The sequence below is a fragment of the Stegostoma tigrinum genome, chromosome 44 (assembly GCF_030684315.1).
Source record: "Stegostoma tigrinum isolate sSteTig4 chromosome 44, sSteTig4.hap1, whole genome shotgun sequence".
In the NCBI taxonomy this organism is placed as follows: domain Eukaryota; kingdom Metazoa; phylum Chordata; class Chondrichthyes; order Orectolobiformes; family Stegostomatidae; genus Stegostoma; species Stegostoma tigrinum.
The window spans coordinates 7,840,357-7,854,795 of NC_081397.1; the positions used below are offsets into that span (position 1 = coordinate 7,840,357).

Genomic DNA, 14,439 nt, shown 5'->3' on the forward strand with positions numbered 1-14,439 from the left:
GAGTGGGTGGTGTCACGGACGTAGGTAGGGTGTTCCTGGACCACAGGGGAGAAAATGGAGTCCAGATAGGTGGAGGTGAGTTCGGTGGGGCAGGAACAGGCTGAGACGATGGGTCGACCAGGGCAGGCAGGTTTGTGGATGTTGGGAAGGAGACAGAAACGCGCCGTGCGGGGTTGGGGAACAATGAGGTTGGAGGCGGTGGGTGGGAGGTCCCCTGAGGTGATGAGGTCATGAACGGTGTTGGAGATGATGGTTTGGTGCTCGGGTGTGGGGTCATGATCAAGGGGGCGGTAGGAGGTGGTGTCAGAGAGTTGGCGTCTGCCCTCGGCGATGTAGAGGTCAGTGCGCCATACTACCACTGCGCCACCCTTGTCTGGGGGTTTGATGGTGAGGTTGGGGTTGGAGCGGAGGGCTGCCCGTTCTGCAGGGAAGAGGTTGGAGTGGGTGAGAGGGGTGGAGAGGTTGAGGCGGCTCATGTCTCGACGGCAGTTGGAGAAGGAGAGGTTGAGGGAGCGTAGGAGGCCTGGGGGTGGTCTCCAGGAGGAGGACTTGTGTTGGAAGAGGGTGAAGGGGTCAGTGGAGGGAGGGTTCGGCTCCCGGTTGAAGAAGTAGGCATGGAGGCAAAGACGGTGGAAAAACTGCTCTATGTCCAATCGTGACTGGTGTTGGTTGATGTGTGGTTGTAGGGGGACAAAGGTGAGCCCCTTACTGAGGACTGACCGTTCGTCCTCAGTCAGTGGGAGGTCTGGGGAGACGGTGAACGTGCGGCAGGGCCGGGTGTGGCTGTCGCCTCTGGGGCTGCTGGCTGTGGGCGGAGCGTTGAGGTCGTCGGCCGTGGGCGGGGTTCCGTCGGCCGTGGGCGGGGTTCCGTCGGCCGTGGGCGGGGTTCCGTCGGCCGTGGGCGGGGTTCCGTTTGCCGTGGGCGGGGTTCCGTCGGCCGTGGGCGGGGTTCCGTTTGCCGTGGGCGGGGTTCCGTCGGCGTTTGGAGGATCGGGGTGGGCGGCAGCATCTGCGGTGAGGGTGGTGTGTGAGGTGTTGTAGCTGTGGAAGTGGAGGTGGTGAGTGCAGCAGCGGTTCCGGAAGTGGTGTGGCCGGCGGAGTTGGATGTGACGTCATCGGAGGGGTCTCCGGCCGTGTTTTCATGTTCAATGGCGGCGGCGCAGGTACAGACTCGGGATTTGGGAGGCGCAGGAATCCTCTTGTGGGAGGCAGGGACCCGTGAGTTGGTTGTACTTGGGATTTTTGGTGTCCAGTAAAGCTGAGTGGAACTGGGTGTTCAGTCTGTGGATCCTGCGGAGGATAAAAAACAGCAGGGGTCCTGAGCAGGTCTGGGAGAGGGAGGCTCTGAGCTGGGGCAGGCTGGATTGCAGTGTGTGGAGGTGCCGGCGCATGGCTGCGAGTGTCTGTTTCAGGAGTCGCAGGGAGAAACGCTTCTGGAGGGTCTGAATATTCTGGGTGCAGAGGTGATGTCAGCCTGTCTGCTGTGTTCATCTCCCTTCCTCCTTCCCCCCCCTCCTTCCCCCCCCCAACCTCGTCCTGCTCCCTTCTCCCCCCCCCGTCCTGCTCCCTTCTCCCCCCCCCCCCGTCCTGCTCCCTTCTCCCCCCCCCCCGTCCTGCTCCCTTCTCCCCCCCCCCCGTCCTGCTCCCTTCTCCCCCCCCCGTCCTGCTCCCTTCTCCCCCCCCCGTCCTGCTCCCTTCTCCCCACCCCCCCGTCCTGCTCCCTTCTCCCCCCCCCCCGTCCTGCTCCCTTCTCCCCCCCCCCGTCCTGCTCCCTTCTCCCCCCCCCGTCCTGCTCCCTTCTCCCCCCCCCCCCCGTCCTGCTCCCTTCTCCCCCCCCCCCCGTCCTGCTCCCTTCTCCCCCCCCCCCGTCCTGCTCCCTTCTCTCCCCCCCCCCCGTCCTGCTCCCTTCTCTTCCCCCCCCCCCCCGTCCTGCTCCCTTCTCTTCCCCCCCCCCCCCGTCCTGCTCCCTTCTCTTCCCCCCCCCCCCCGTCCTGCTCCCTTCTCCCCCCCCCGTCCTGCTCCCTTCTCCCCCCCCCGTCCTGCTCCCTTCTCCCCCCCCCCCGTCCTGCTCCCTTCTCCCCCCCCCGTCCTGCTCCCTTCTCCCCCCCCCCGTCCTGCTCCCTTCTCCCCCCCCCCCGTCCTGCTCCCTTCTCCCCCCCCCCTCGTCCTGCTCCCTTCTCCCCCCCTCGTCCTGCTCCCTTCTCCCCCCCCCCTCGTCCTTCTCCCTTCTCCCCCCCCCCTCGTCCTGCTCCCTTCTCCCCCCCCCCTCGTCCTGCTCCCTTCTCCCCCCCCCCTCGTCCTGCTCCCTTCTCCCCCCCCTCGTCCTGCTCCCTTCTCCCCCCCCCTCGTCCTGCTCCCTTCTCCCCCCCCCCTCGTCCTGCTCCCTTCTCCCCCCCCCCTCGTCCTGCTCCCTTCTCCCCCCCCCCTCGTCCTGCTCCCTTCTCCCCCCCCCCTCGTCCTGCTCCCTTCTCCCCCCCCCCTCGTCCTGCTCCCTTTTCCCCCCCCCTCGTCCTGCTCCCTTTTCCCCCCCCTCGTCCTGCTCCCTTTTCCCCCCCCTCGTCCTGCTCCCTTTCCCCCCCCTCGTCCTGCTCCCTTCTCCCCCCCCTCGTCCTGCTCCCTTCTCCCCCCCTCGTGCTGCTCCCTTCTCCCCCCCTCGTCCTGCTCCCTTCTCCCCCCCCCTCGTCCTGCTCCCTTCTCCCCCCCCCTCGTCCTGCTCCCTTTTCCCCCCCCCTCGTCCTGCTCCCTTTTCCCCCCCCCTCGTCCTGCTCCCTTTTCCCCCCCCTCGTCCTGCTCCCTTTCCCCCCCCTCGTCCTGCTCCCTTTCCCCCCCCTCGTCCTGCTCCCTTTCCCCCCCCTCGTGCTGCTCCCTTTCCCCCCCCTCGTGCTGCTCCCTTCTCCCCCCCTCGTGCTGCTCCCTTCTCCCCCCCTCGTGCTGCTCCCTTCTCCCCCCCTGTATTGATCTCATCTTTGACTCAATACAAAAAACCAAAAAAATGAAACCCAATGAGATGAATTTTGGATCAGTAATTATACATGGCATAATTGGACAGAAAATGCACTGTTGTTAAAATAATTAGCAATTCAACCAGAAAGGCCACTAATGTGAATCCTGGATCTGTGTATCATTTGAAATTACTTAATTGTATAGTTTTAGTATTTGACCACAAGATGGAGAATTCTGTTCAGGTGATGTTGTCGCCAGAAGACAGAAAGATGATAGAAATGTTTGGAGAGATATGGGCCAAGCACAGGCAGGTGGAACGAGTTGAGTTTGGGATTGTGATCAGCATAGACTGGTTGGGCCAAAGGATCTTTTTTCATGCTGTATGACTCTATGAAACTCAAGCTTAATTGTTCGAAACTCACATTCAGACATATCTAACCTTTATCATAATCTTACAGAAAGATAGCGACTTTATCCCTCAGAATTGCAGACTCTTTAATTTTACATCCTCAAAGACATTTAGCAGGGATAGCATGGATTATAGAGTGAGTTGAGTAGATTGGTTCATTATTAATTCTGAACTGAATTTGATTTATTTTACATTTTTAGACAACATCAGGTGAAGATGTGCGTGATTTCAGCAAGGTGCTGAAAAATAAGTAAGAAATATTTTGCCAAACATCCTCGCTTGGGTTATTTACCAGTACAAACAGCTCTAGAAGGCGAGAACCTTGAGACATAAGTTTATTGATGTGAGATTTACTAATGTATCAATGCCCATTTGGGAGTTGACAAATATTGCAGCATTATTCATTCTGCAGCTTTGCAGGAGAGTGAGGTTGTCCATTTGTGCATATGTCGGAAGTACACAATACAAAAACAAGGGGGGCTTAACTGATATCATTGGTCCTCTCGCCTTCAAAACAGTGTAGTTACTCAGAGAGTACATTTGCTGAGGACTTGTTGATACTGTCACTAACGTGCAACCTTCCTTGATATCTTTCTCTGTCCTCCAGTTCTGTCTTTAAAAACTACAATCAATTACTCTCTCCTGAAAAGAAAAGAACCTTTGGCTGAACATAGAACAAAGAACAGTACAGGCCCTTCGGCCCACGATGTTGTGCCGTCCTATTATCCCATTAAGATCAAACTACCCTGCATACCCTTCATTTTACTGTCCTTCATGTGCCTATCCAAGAGTCGCTTAAAAGTCTCTAAATGTATCTGACTCCATTACCACTGCCAGCAGCGCATTCCACACACCCGCCACTCTCTGTGTAAAGAACTTCGGTCTGACATCTCCCCTATTCCTTCCTCCAGTCACCTTAAAATTTCTCCCCCTCGTGATAGTCATTTCTGCTCTGGGAAAAAATCTCTGACTATCCACTCCAGCTATGCCTCTCATCATCTTGTATACCTCTATCAAGTCACCTCTCATTCTTCTTTGCTCCAATGAGAAAAGTCCTCGCCCCCTCAACCCTTCCTCATAAGACCTGCCGTCCATTCCATGCAGCATCCTGCTAAATCTCCTCTGCACCCTCTCTAAAGCTTCCACATCCTCCCTGTAATGAAGCGACCAGAACTGAAGGCAATATTCCAAGCGCTGCTCCATCCCCATGAACGAATGCTGGATTCCAAATCTCTTTCCTCTTGATGCTTTAAATTCATTGCTGTCTTTCGTGTAATTTCATACTTGAATTCACCGGATCAACTTGCCCCTGCATTTCTGAGACGCTCACAGGGACCGGCCCCCGCAGCCCTCTCCCGCTCACGGCGATTTGCCTCCGCAGCCCTGTCGCCCTCACGGGGACGGGCCCCCGCAGCCCTGTCGCCCTCACGGGGACGGGCCCCCGCAGCCCTGTCCCGCCCACGGGCCCCGGCCCCCCGCGGCCCTGTCCCGCCCACGGGCCCCGGCCCCCCGCGGCCCTGTCCCGCCCACGGGCCCCGGCCCCCCCAGTCGGCATGGAGGAGTTGGACTGAAGGGTCTGTTTCACTGCTGTACAACTCTACGACTCTGTCTCTTTCTCTCTCTCTCCCATTTTCTCCAAACCCACCCCCTGCCCCCCACACACAATCTCTGTCTCTCCATCTCTCTGTGTGTGCCTCACTCTATGTCTCTGTATCTCTCTCTCTGTCGTCTTGTCTCTGCCACTTCGCTGTGCACTTCTCTGTCTCTCTCTTTCTCTGTCTCTTTGGTCTGTGTGTGTGTGCGCCCCTCTCTGTCTCTCCTCTTGTCTCTGCCTCCCTCTGTGTGTGCTTCTGCCGTTCTCTCTCCCCTGTCTCTCCGTCTCTCCCTGTGACCTCTCTCTGTCCCCTCTCCCCCGCCCCCCTGTCTTTCCCTGTGTCTCTCTTCCTCTCTGTCCGAGCCTTTCCACTCGCTCAGCAGGCAGCGTTCTGGGTTTCGTTCGAACAAAGTTTCAAAATCTCTGTTTAAACCCAGCCCACCCGCAATCAGACTGCATTTCTAATCCCCTCTCTCTCTCACACACACTCTGTCTCTTTCTCCCTCGCAGTCAATCCCCTTCCTCTCCTGTTCCTACTCACGCCTTTTTCCCCCTCTCCCTCGGCGACGAGTCCGCTGTCTGGATCCCTTTTCCCAGGAGGGGCTGAGGACCCAGGGTTTCGGCAGCGGGGATCATCGCACCATGCTCCCGGACCCCTACAACCCCCTGTTCTCCAGCGGCCTCCAGCATGACCACCGGGCTAGGAGCAGGCATCCGGGCTGCTGGAGCGCTCGCTGCTCAGTGGCTCGGCCCTGCGCCGCCTTTGCCAGGACCGGGGATCCGAGGTGGGAGAAGGCCTCTTTGCCCGGCTCCTGGGCACAGCTACCTGCCTGAACAGCTGCCTGGCACCGAGCCTGCGCTCCCCGAGTACCTGGCTGCGGTACGCGACGCCTTCCGTGGCTGAGCAGCCGACAACGATCTCCGACTGCAAGGTCACAGTGGGGTTTGGGGTGAAGGGAGGACTGCGGACATGAGTACGGTCCCTGTTTCACACCCTGCGCCGCTCCTATCACAAAGCGAGGGGTTGGGAAGGTATGTTTTGGGGGTGAGAATACCCCTCCCCGGGTGAGGGGAAGGCTGGGGACATTGGGAGGGTGTCTATTATACAGCCCTGCGCGGGTTTCCGTAGCAGAACTGCCTACAGCTCTCCGACTACAAGGTAAAGGGAAGGAGCGGGATGGGATGGGGTAGGCGTTGGAGGATAGCCGTCCTGGAAGCGAGGGGACATGGGGAGAGTCACTATCATACAGCCCTGTGACTGAGTGGCCTACAGCTACTGCAAAAGGGTCGTGGTGGGGGTTGGGTTCGGAGAGGGGTGTTGTCGGGAGGTTTGGGGTCACGGGCAGCGCTGCTTTCTGCAGCCGAACAGCCACTGCCGCAAGATGAGATGGGCGGAGGTTTAGGAGTGAAGGGATGCCCCCTTCCCCCGCGGCTGTGGGAAGTGGGATCTTTATCGCACCGCCCTCCGTAGCCGAATAGCACTCCGACGACCAGGTGAGAAGGCAAGAGGGGCTCCCGGGGATGAGGGAAGAACACAACCACTGTCAGTATAAGGTTAGGGGGTGAACATACCCCTTCCTGGGGCTGAGGGGAGCTCTTGATGCCCTGCGCCAAGCGAACAGCCGAGATCGACCCGCAGCTCTCCGACTACAAGGGGACCCTGTCCCAGAGGCTGGAGCATTTCTGGCCGGAGCTCTGAGGGAAAGGGTCATCGCACCCAAAACGCTACCTCGGGACTTTTTCTTCACAGATGCTGAGCATTTCCAGCAACTTGTGTTTGCATTTCTACCCGGAGGTGGGTTTGTGGAGAGTCACCATGGGACGCGAATGGGTGTGGGGTTGGGTGAGGCAGTGACAGAGACTGTCGAGAGAGACAGAGAGAGGCAACTCCTGTGTCACGGTTTGGAAAATCTCCGGCAGTTCTTAATTTCTCTCTCAGCCGAAGGCGCTGTGTGCTTTGGTTTCCTTTCCTCTTGTACTCTCTCCCCCTGTTCATAAAGCCAGAGTGAGAGAGAGTGAATTTGTGGTGGGAGAGAGAAAAGGGACAGAAAGATGGAAATAAAGGAGCATGACAAGGGAGTGAAATTCGGGCCAGCAGAGGTGAGAGAGGGGGAGAGAATCAGAGTGAGGGAGGAAGAGTGATAAAACACAAACAAAAGAGAATGGGAGGTAACGAGGTGTTCATGAGCATGAACACAGCAGGACATGCAGCATCAGAGGCCAGGGAAGCTGATGTCAGGATGTCTGCTGTGTTCAACTCCCTCCCCCCACCGGCTCCTCCTCCTCCCCCCCACTCCCCGCTCCTCCTCCTCCTTTCCCCCCCCGTCCTCCTCCTCCTTCCCCACCGTCCTCCTTCTCCTTCCCCTTCCCCACCGTCCTCCTTCTCCTTCCCCCCCCCCCGTCCTCCTTCTCCTTCTCCTTCCCCCCCCCCCGTCCTCCTTCTCCTTCTCCTTCCCCCCCACCGTCCTCCTTCTCCTTCTCCTTCCCCCCCCGTCCTCCTTCTCCTTCCCCTTCCCCACCGTCCTCCTTCTCCTTCCCCTTCCCCACCGTCCTCCTTCTCCTTCCCCTTCCCCACCGTCCTCCTTCTCCTTACCCCCCCCGTCCTCCTTCTCCTTCCCCTTCCCCACCGTCCTCCTTCTCCTTCCCCTTCCCCACCGTCCTCCTTCTCCTTACCCCCCCCGTCCTCCTCCTCCTTCCCCCCCCCACCGTCGTCCTCCTCCTTCCCCCCCCCACCGTCGTCCTCCTCCTTCCCCCCCCACCGTCGTCCTCCTCCTCCCCCAACCCCATCCTCCTTCTCCTTCCCCCCCCCCCCACCCCACCCCGTCCTCCTGCTCCTTGCCCCGTCCATTCATCCATTCCTTCCTCCCGTCAGGCCTCACTCCCCCACTCCAGCCATCCATTCCTCCCTCCCTCCAGCCATCCTTTCCTCCTTCCCTCCAGTCAGTCAAAACAACAAAGCAAATTACACCACACGAACAGGCCCTTTTGCCCTCCAAGCCTGTGCCGATCAAGATCCTCTGTCTAACTTCTCACCTGTTTGCTCACGGTCTGTGTCCATTTGCTCCCTGCCCGTCCGTGTACCTGTGCAAATATATCTTAAAAGATGCTAATGTGTCTGCGTCGCCCACCTCCACTGGCAATGCATTCCAGGTGCCCACCAACCTCTCTGTAAAGAACTTTCCATGCATATCTCCCCTAAATTTTCCTCCTCTCACTTTGAACTCATGACCCCTAGTAATTGAGTCCTCCGCTCTGGGTGGCAAAAGCTTTTTGCTGTTCACCCTGTCTATACCCTCATGATTTTGTCGACCTCAATCAGGTCCCCCCCAATCTCCATCTTTCTCATGAAAATAATCCTAATCTACTCAACCTCTCTTTGTAGCTAGCACCCTCCATACCAGGCAACATCCTGGTGAACCTCCTCTGTACCCTGTCCAAAGCGTTCACGTCCTTTTGGTAATGGACACAGTACTGTAAATGTGGCCGAACCAAAGTCCGATACAACTGCAACATGACCTGCCAACTCTTGTACTCAATACCCCGTCCAATGAAGGAAAGCATGCCATATGCCGCCTTGACCACCCTATTGACCTGTATTGTCACCTTCAGGGAACAATGGACCTGAACACCCAGATCTCTCTCTTCATCAATTTTCCCCAAGACTTTTCCATTTACTGTATAGTTTGTCCTTGAATGTGATCTTCCAAAATGCATCACCTCGCATTTGCCCGGATTGAACTCCATCTGCCATTTATCTGCCCAACTCTCCAGTCTATCTATGTTCTGCTGTAACCTCTGATCGTCCCCTTCACTATCGGCTTCTCCATTCCTCCCTTATAAGGTGATTGGTCAAGACTTAGGAGGCATAGAATGGGTTAGCAAAATGCAGGGGATGGGGACAATTGAATTGTGGAGCTGGTTTAAGGAACAGATATTGCGTGTCCTTGATAGGCACGTCCCTGTCAGGCAGGGAGGAAGCGATAAGCTAAGGGAACTGTGGTTAACTAAAAAAAACTTGTATCTCTTGTTAAGCAGAAGAGGGAGGCTGATGTGATGATGAGACCAGATGGTTCAGATGAGGTGATGGAGAGCTACAGATTAGCTGGGAAGGATTTAAAGAGAGAGTTAAGAAGAGCAATGAGCAGATATTGGCAGGCAAATAAAGGAGAACCCGAAAGCTTTCGATAGGTATGTGAGGAATAAGAGGATGTCTGGGGTAGGCATAGGGCCAGTCCAAGACAGAAGTGGGAAGTTGTGTGTGGACGCTGTGGAGATTGGAGAGGTGCTAAATGAATATTTCTCATCTGTTTTCACTGAGCGACAGGAGAATATTGTAGAGGAGGTGATTGAGTTAGAGGCTACTAGAATTGAAAGGGTTAAGGTTAGGAAGGAGGAAGTGTTATCAATTCGACAACGTGTGAAGGTAGATAAAACCCCTGGGCCTGATGGGATTTTTCCGAGGATTGCCTGGGAAGCTAGGGAGGAGGTGGTGGAGCCTTTGGCCTTGATCTTGGAGTCCTCATTGTCTACAGGTTTCGTACCAGAGGAGTGGAGGATTGCAAATGTTGTGCCCTTGTTCAAGAGGGGTAGTAGGAATGACCCAGGCAATTATAGACCTGTGAGCCTTGGGTGTGTTGTAGGAAAAATTTCGGAAAGGATTATAAGAGATAGGATTTATAATCATCTAGAAAGCAACAATGTGATTGGAGATAGTCAACATGGATACGTCAAGGGCAGGTCGTGTCTCAGAAACTTCATTGAATTTTTTGAGAAGGTGACCAAACATGTGGATGAGGGTCGGGCAGTTGGCGTGGTGTACGTGGACTTCAGTAAAGCCTTTGATAAGTTTCCCCGTGGTAGGCTATTGGAGAAAATACAGAGGCACGGGATTGAGGGAGATTTAGCCATTTGGATGAGAAACTGGCTTTCGGTAAGAAGGCAACGAGTGCTGGTTGATGGAGAATATTCAGCCTGGAGTCTGATCACTGGTGGTGTGTCTCAAGGATTTGTTGTGAGACCACTGCTGTTTGTCATTTGTGTAAATGACTTGGACGCAGGCAGTGGTGGATGGGTTAGTAAGTTTGCAGATGACACTAAAGTCGGTGGAGTGGTGGACATTGTGGAAGAATGTTGCATGTTGTAGGGAGACTTGGATAAACTGTAGAATTGTCCCTAAAGTTGGCAAATGGAGATTAATATGGATAAATGTGAGGTGATTCACTTTGGGAGGACTAATAGGAAGGCAGAACACCGGGTCAACGGAAAGATTCTTGACAGTGTAGGTGAGCAGAGGGATCTTGGTGTCCATGTGCATAGATTCCTGAAAATTGCTACCCAGGTAGATGGTGCTGTTCAGGAGTCTGATGGTGTGTTAGGTTGCAATGGTAGAAGGATTGAGTTCCGGAGACGTGATGTCATGCTGCAACTCTACAAACACTAGTGCGGCCTCGGAATCGTTGGAACAAGTGCAGAGGAGGTTTACCAGGATGTTGCCTGGTCTGGAGCGAAGGTCTTGTGAAGAAAGGCTGAGGATCTTGGGTCTGTTCTCATTGGGGAGAAGGAGGCTAAGAGGGAATTTAATCGAGATAATACAAGATGATCAGTGGTTTAGATAGGGTGGACAGTGAGAGTCTTCTTCCGAGGATGATGACTTCGGCTTGTACAAGGGGGTGCAGCTACACATTGAGGGGTGATGGTTTTAAGACAGATGTCAGAGGTAGGTTCTTTACTAAGAGAGTGTTAAGGGCGTGGAATGCTCTGCCTGCCAATGTTGTTAACTCAGCCACATGAGGGGCCTTTAAACAGCCCTTGGATAAGCATATGGTTGACGATGGGGTAGTGTCGGGGAATGGGCTTAGATTAGTTCACAGCTCGGCGCAACATGGAGGGCCGAAGGGCCTGTTCTGCGCTGTGTTGTTATATGCTCTATTACAGTTCACAGATTACTCTACCACACATTTTAGTGTTAAGTGTGAAGAGGATAATGAACGTCTGCAGAAGGACACAGAAAGTGTAAGTGAATGGACAAGGGTCTAGCAGATGGAGTGCAATGATGGAAAATGTGAGGCTATCCATTTTGGTGGCAATTCGGGCAAAATGGAGTATTACTTAAATGGTGAAAAATTGTAGCATGCTGCTATGCAGAGGGAGCTGGGCAGCCTTGTGTATGAAGCACAAAACGTTTGCAGACGCAGCTGGTAATTGAGGCAACAAATGGAATAGTGTCCTTTATTGCTCGAGTGATGCAGTTTAAAAATCGGGAGGGGGTGCTCCAGTTGTATAGGGTGCTGGTGAGGCTTGATGTAGAGTAGTTTGTACAGTTTTAGTCTCCTCACTGGAGAAAGGATGTACTGGCACTGGAGGGGGTGCAAAGGAGCTTCACAAGATTGATTCCAGAATTGAAAATGTTGCTGTATGGGGAGAGTTTGAGGAGACTACGATTGCACTCACTGAAACTTCGAAGAATGAGGGATGTTCTAATCGCAACTTTTAACATTACGAAAGAAATACACAGGAAAGGAGCACTGAAGTTGGTTCCACTGATGGGTGAAAGTACATCTCCGGGGCACAGCCTCAAAATAAGGGTGAACAGATTTAAGACTGAGTTGAGGATGAGCTTCTTCATCCAAAGGGTTGTGAATCTGTGGAATTCTCTGCCCACTGAAACAGTTGAGGTTCCCCGGTTGAATGTTTTAAAGGCCAAGACAGATAGATCTTTGAACAGGAAAGGAATTGAGGATTATGGTGAATGGGAGGGTAAGTGGAGCTGAGTCCGCAAAAAGATCAGTGATGACCTTATTGAATGGCGGAGCGAGCTGGAAGAGACAGATGACCTACTCCTGCTTTATTTCTTATGTCCATATGTCCTTAGATTGCCATCCTTGTCATTCCTCCTTCCCTGGAATAGGCCAGATCTGAACGCTGATCAGTAGGTCTTTTCATAACTCCCACGTATCAAATGTCGACATGTACAATAAAAGCTCCTCCCAATTAATACTGCTCTGCTCCTACCTGATACTCCTTCCCCCAATTTAGTAGCTTCCCACAAGGTCCTGATAATTCATAGCCATCTTAAAATGTAAGAAGAGGCGATCACCTCGTTTGAAGAAGCTCCTAGTTCAGTGTTTTTCCCCATGTGGGAGTCAGCTACAGGTTTTCTTGTTCCAAGATTGGGGAGGAAATGGCCGAGTGGTATTATTACTGGACTGTTAATTCAGAGACTTAGATCACATTCTGGGGACCTGTGTTCAAATCCCAGCACAGCAGATGGTGGAATTTGAATTGAATATAAAAGGAAATCATGAATGTAGAATCTAATGATGACCATGAATCCATTGCCAAATGTCAGAAAAACCCACCTGGTTCACTGATGTCCTTTAGAAAAGGAAACTGCCATCCTTACATGGTCTGGCCTACATGTGACTGCAGACCCACAGCCATATGATTGACTCTGAACTGACCCCTGGGCAATTAGGGATGGACAACAAACACTGCGTAGCTCGTGATGCCCTCCTCCCGTTAACAAATAAATACAATTGGATTCTACGTCTTCCGATCGAAGATCGTTTCTTGTTCTCACAGTAATTTCATCGCTTAGTCAGTTTCCCTCCTGCCTGTCTTTTTGGAATGTCACGTAGCCCTGCACATTTACCTCCCAGTGTTGATCTCCGTATAACCATGTCTTTGTAATAGCTCTCAAATCATGCCCGCCAACCTGTATGTGTGCTATTAATTTGTTGATTTTGTTCTGAATACAATGAGCACGTAAGCAAAGAGCCATTAATTTAGCTCTATAACTTTATTTCACCTCTTGACAGTATTTACAGCTGTTTTCTGTTTCTACATGCTGTCTTTTCCAATCCCACACTGAGTATTGTTATCTCAATAGTTCTTGAATGTCAGATCGTGTGTATTCCTGGGCGACTCTGCTCGTGTGGTCTATGGAGTTGTGGAGGTCACAGTTCTAGGACAGCCATTTCATAGGCCTATGCTGCAGGTTAGAAGAAAAGACAATCTCTTGCTCTGAGCTCTGCAAACCAGGGCAATGTCAAAAAGGAAACAAGGTCAAAAGAATTTCAACAAGAATCTCAAAATTAACTGCTGAATTCACATAAGCATTCCGGGGATCGCCCAATGTAGTGGCCACAACATCCCACTTTCTATTCCTCACAAACAATCCAAAGGCTGAACTATCCGTATCCCTCTTAACGGTTATGTTTTTTGAGCTAATTTCTTGTTTCTAACCTGTGTGTATTTGTGGTGCCTTCTGACTTCTTGCATTTAGCAATTGATAAACTCACTCTCTCATTAATTTAGTAAAACCTGGTTTTATAGAATCCCCGGTGTGGAAACAGGCCATTCAGTTCAACAAGTCCGCAGCAACCTTGCAAAGAGCATCCCACCCAGACCCATCCCCATTCCCAACTCTATCCCTGTCAGCCTGCATTTCCCATGGCTAATATACCTAGCCTACACGTATGTGGGCACTGTGGGTAATTCAGCATTCCCAATCCACCTAACCTGCACATCTCTGGACTGGTCAAAACAATGATTCAATATGAATTAGTTATAATGCAGCTGTTAACAGCAATCCTCCGTCCCTGTGTTGGAGCGAGATTTAACATTCAAGATCCAAAATGATACACTTGAACAAGGTAGTTCAAAACAGCCAGCTCTCTGATTGAGGTTGTTGACTTGCTCGCCGAGCTGGCTTGTTTTCATTGAGACGTTTCGTCACCATGATGTGTGACATCATCAGTAGAGCCTCCAGCGAAACAATGTTACTCTACTCTGTCTGGAATTTATACTGTCCGGTCTGTTACCATGAGTACTGTCATTTCGGGTTTTGATCTGTATGGTTTTGTATGTGGAGGTCCAATTGTATCTGTTTGTTGGCTGCATTATGGGTGGAGGATCACGCCTCTCATACGAAACTGGGACAAGGTAACCATAGTAGCCCAAGCCAAGCATAGACCCGCAGAGGGATTCTCGAGGCATGGTTCTCCACCCATTCTCCAATCTCACATTCTTGGTCTCTTCAGTTTGAATATGATCACTCAACCATAGCCTTTATGACAAACAACGTAGTCTTAGTTCCCATAATCTTCAAACAGGACTGTCCAGACAGATCCACTTGTTCTCATGATTTCGTCTTCTGTTGGAGGGATTCTGAAATGTCTGCATTCTTCCTCAACTGAGCATTCCTTGCGTTCGTGGTTGACAGAGCTCTCAGCTGTGTCCAACCCATCTCCTACACTTTGGCCTCACCCCTGATGATGTACACTGGTCCTCAAAGCCCAACCCATCAATATCCACATCTAGAAGAACATCAGCCACGATTTCCAACAAGATTCCACCACCAGGCAAATATTCCCCTCCCCTCTCTTGTCAGCCTTCCGCACAGACCATTCCGTCAGGACACCTCAGTCCACTCTTTATCCATTCGCAACACCTCCCCATTACCCGACAGCACTTTCCATGCCACCACAGAAGG

General features: G+C 52.8%; 1 protein-coding gene across 2 annotated transcripts in view; it reads left to right on the forward strand.

Annotated features, from left to right (window-relative positions):
• Positions 1 to 1,031: 1,031 nt before the first annotated feature.
• Positions 1,032 to 14,439, forward strand: part of LOC132206955 (dystrophin-related protein 2-like) — a 97,685-nt gene continuing 84,277 nt past the window's right edge. For both annotated transcript variants that reach the window (XR_009443243.1, XM_059642073.1), the window contains exon 1: positions 1,032 to 1,163. The gene's annotated coding sequence lies outside the window, so the exon portion shown is untranslated. The remainder of the gene's footprint in view (positions 1,164 to 14,439) is intronic.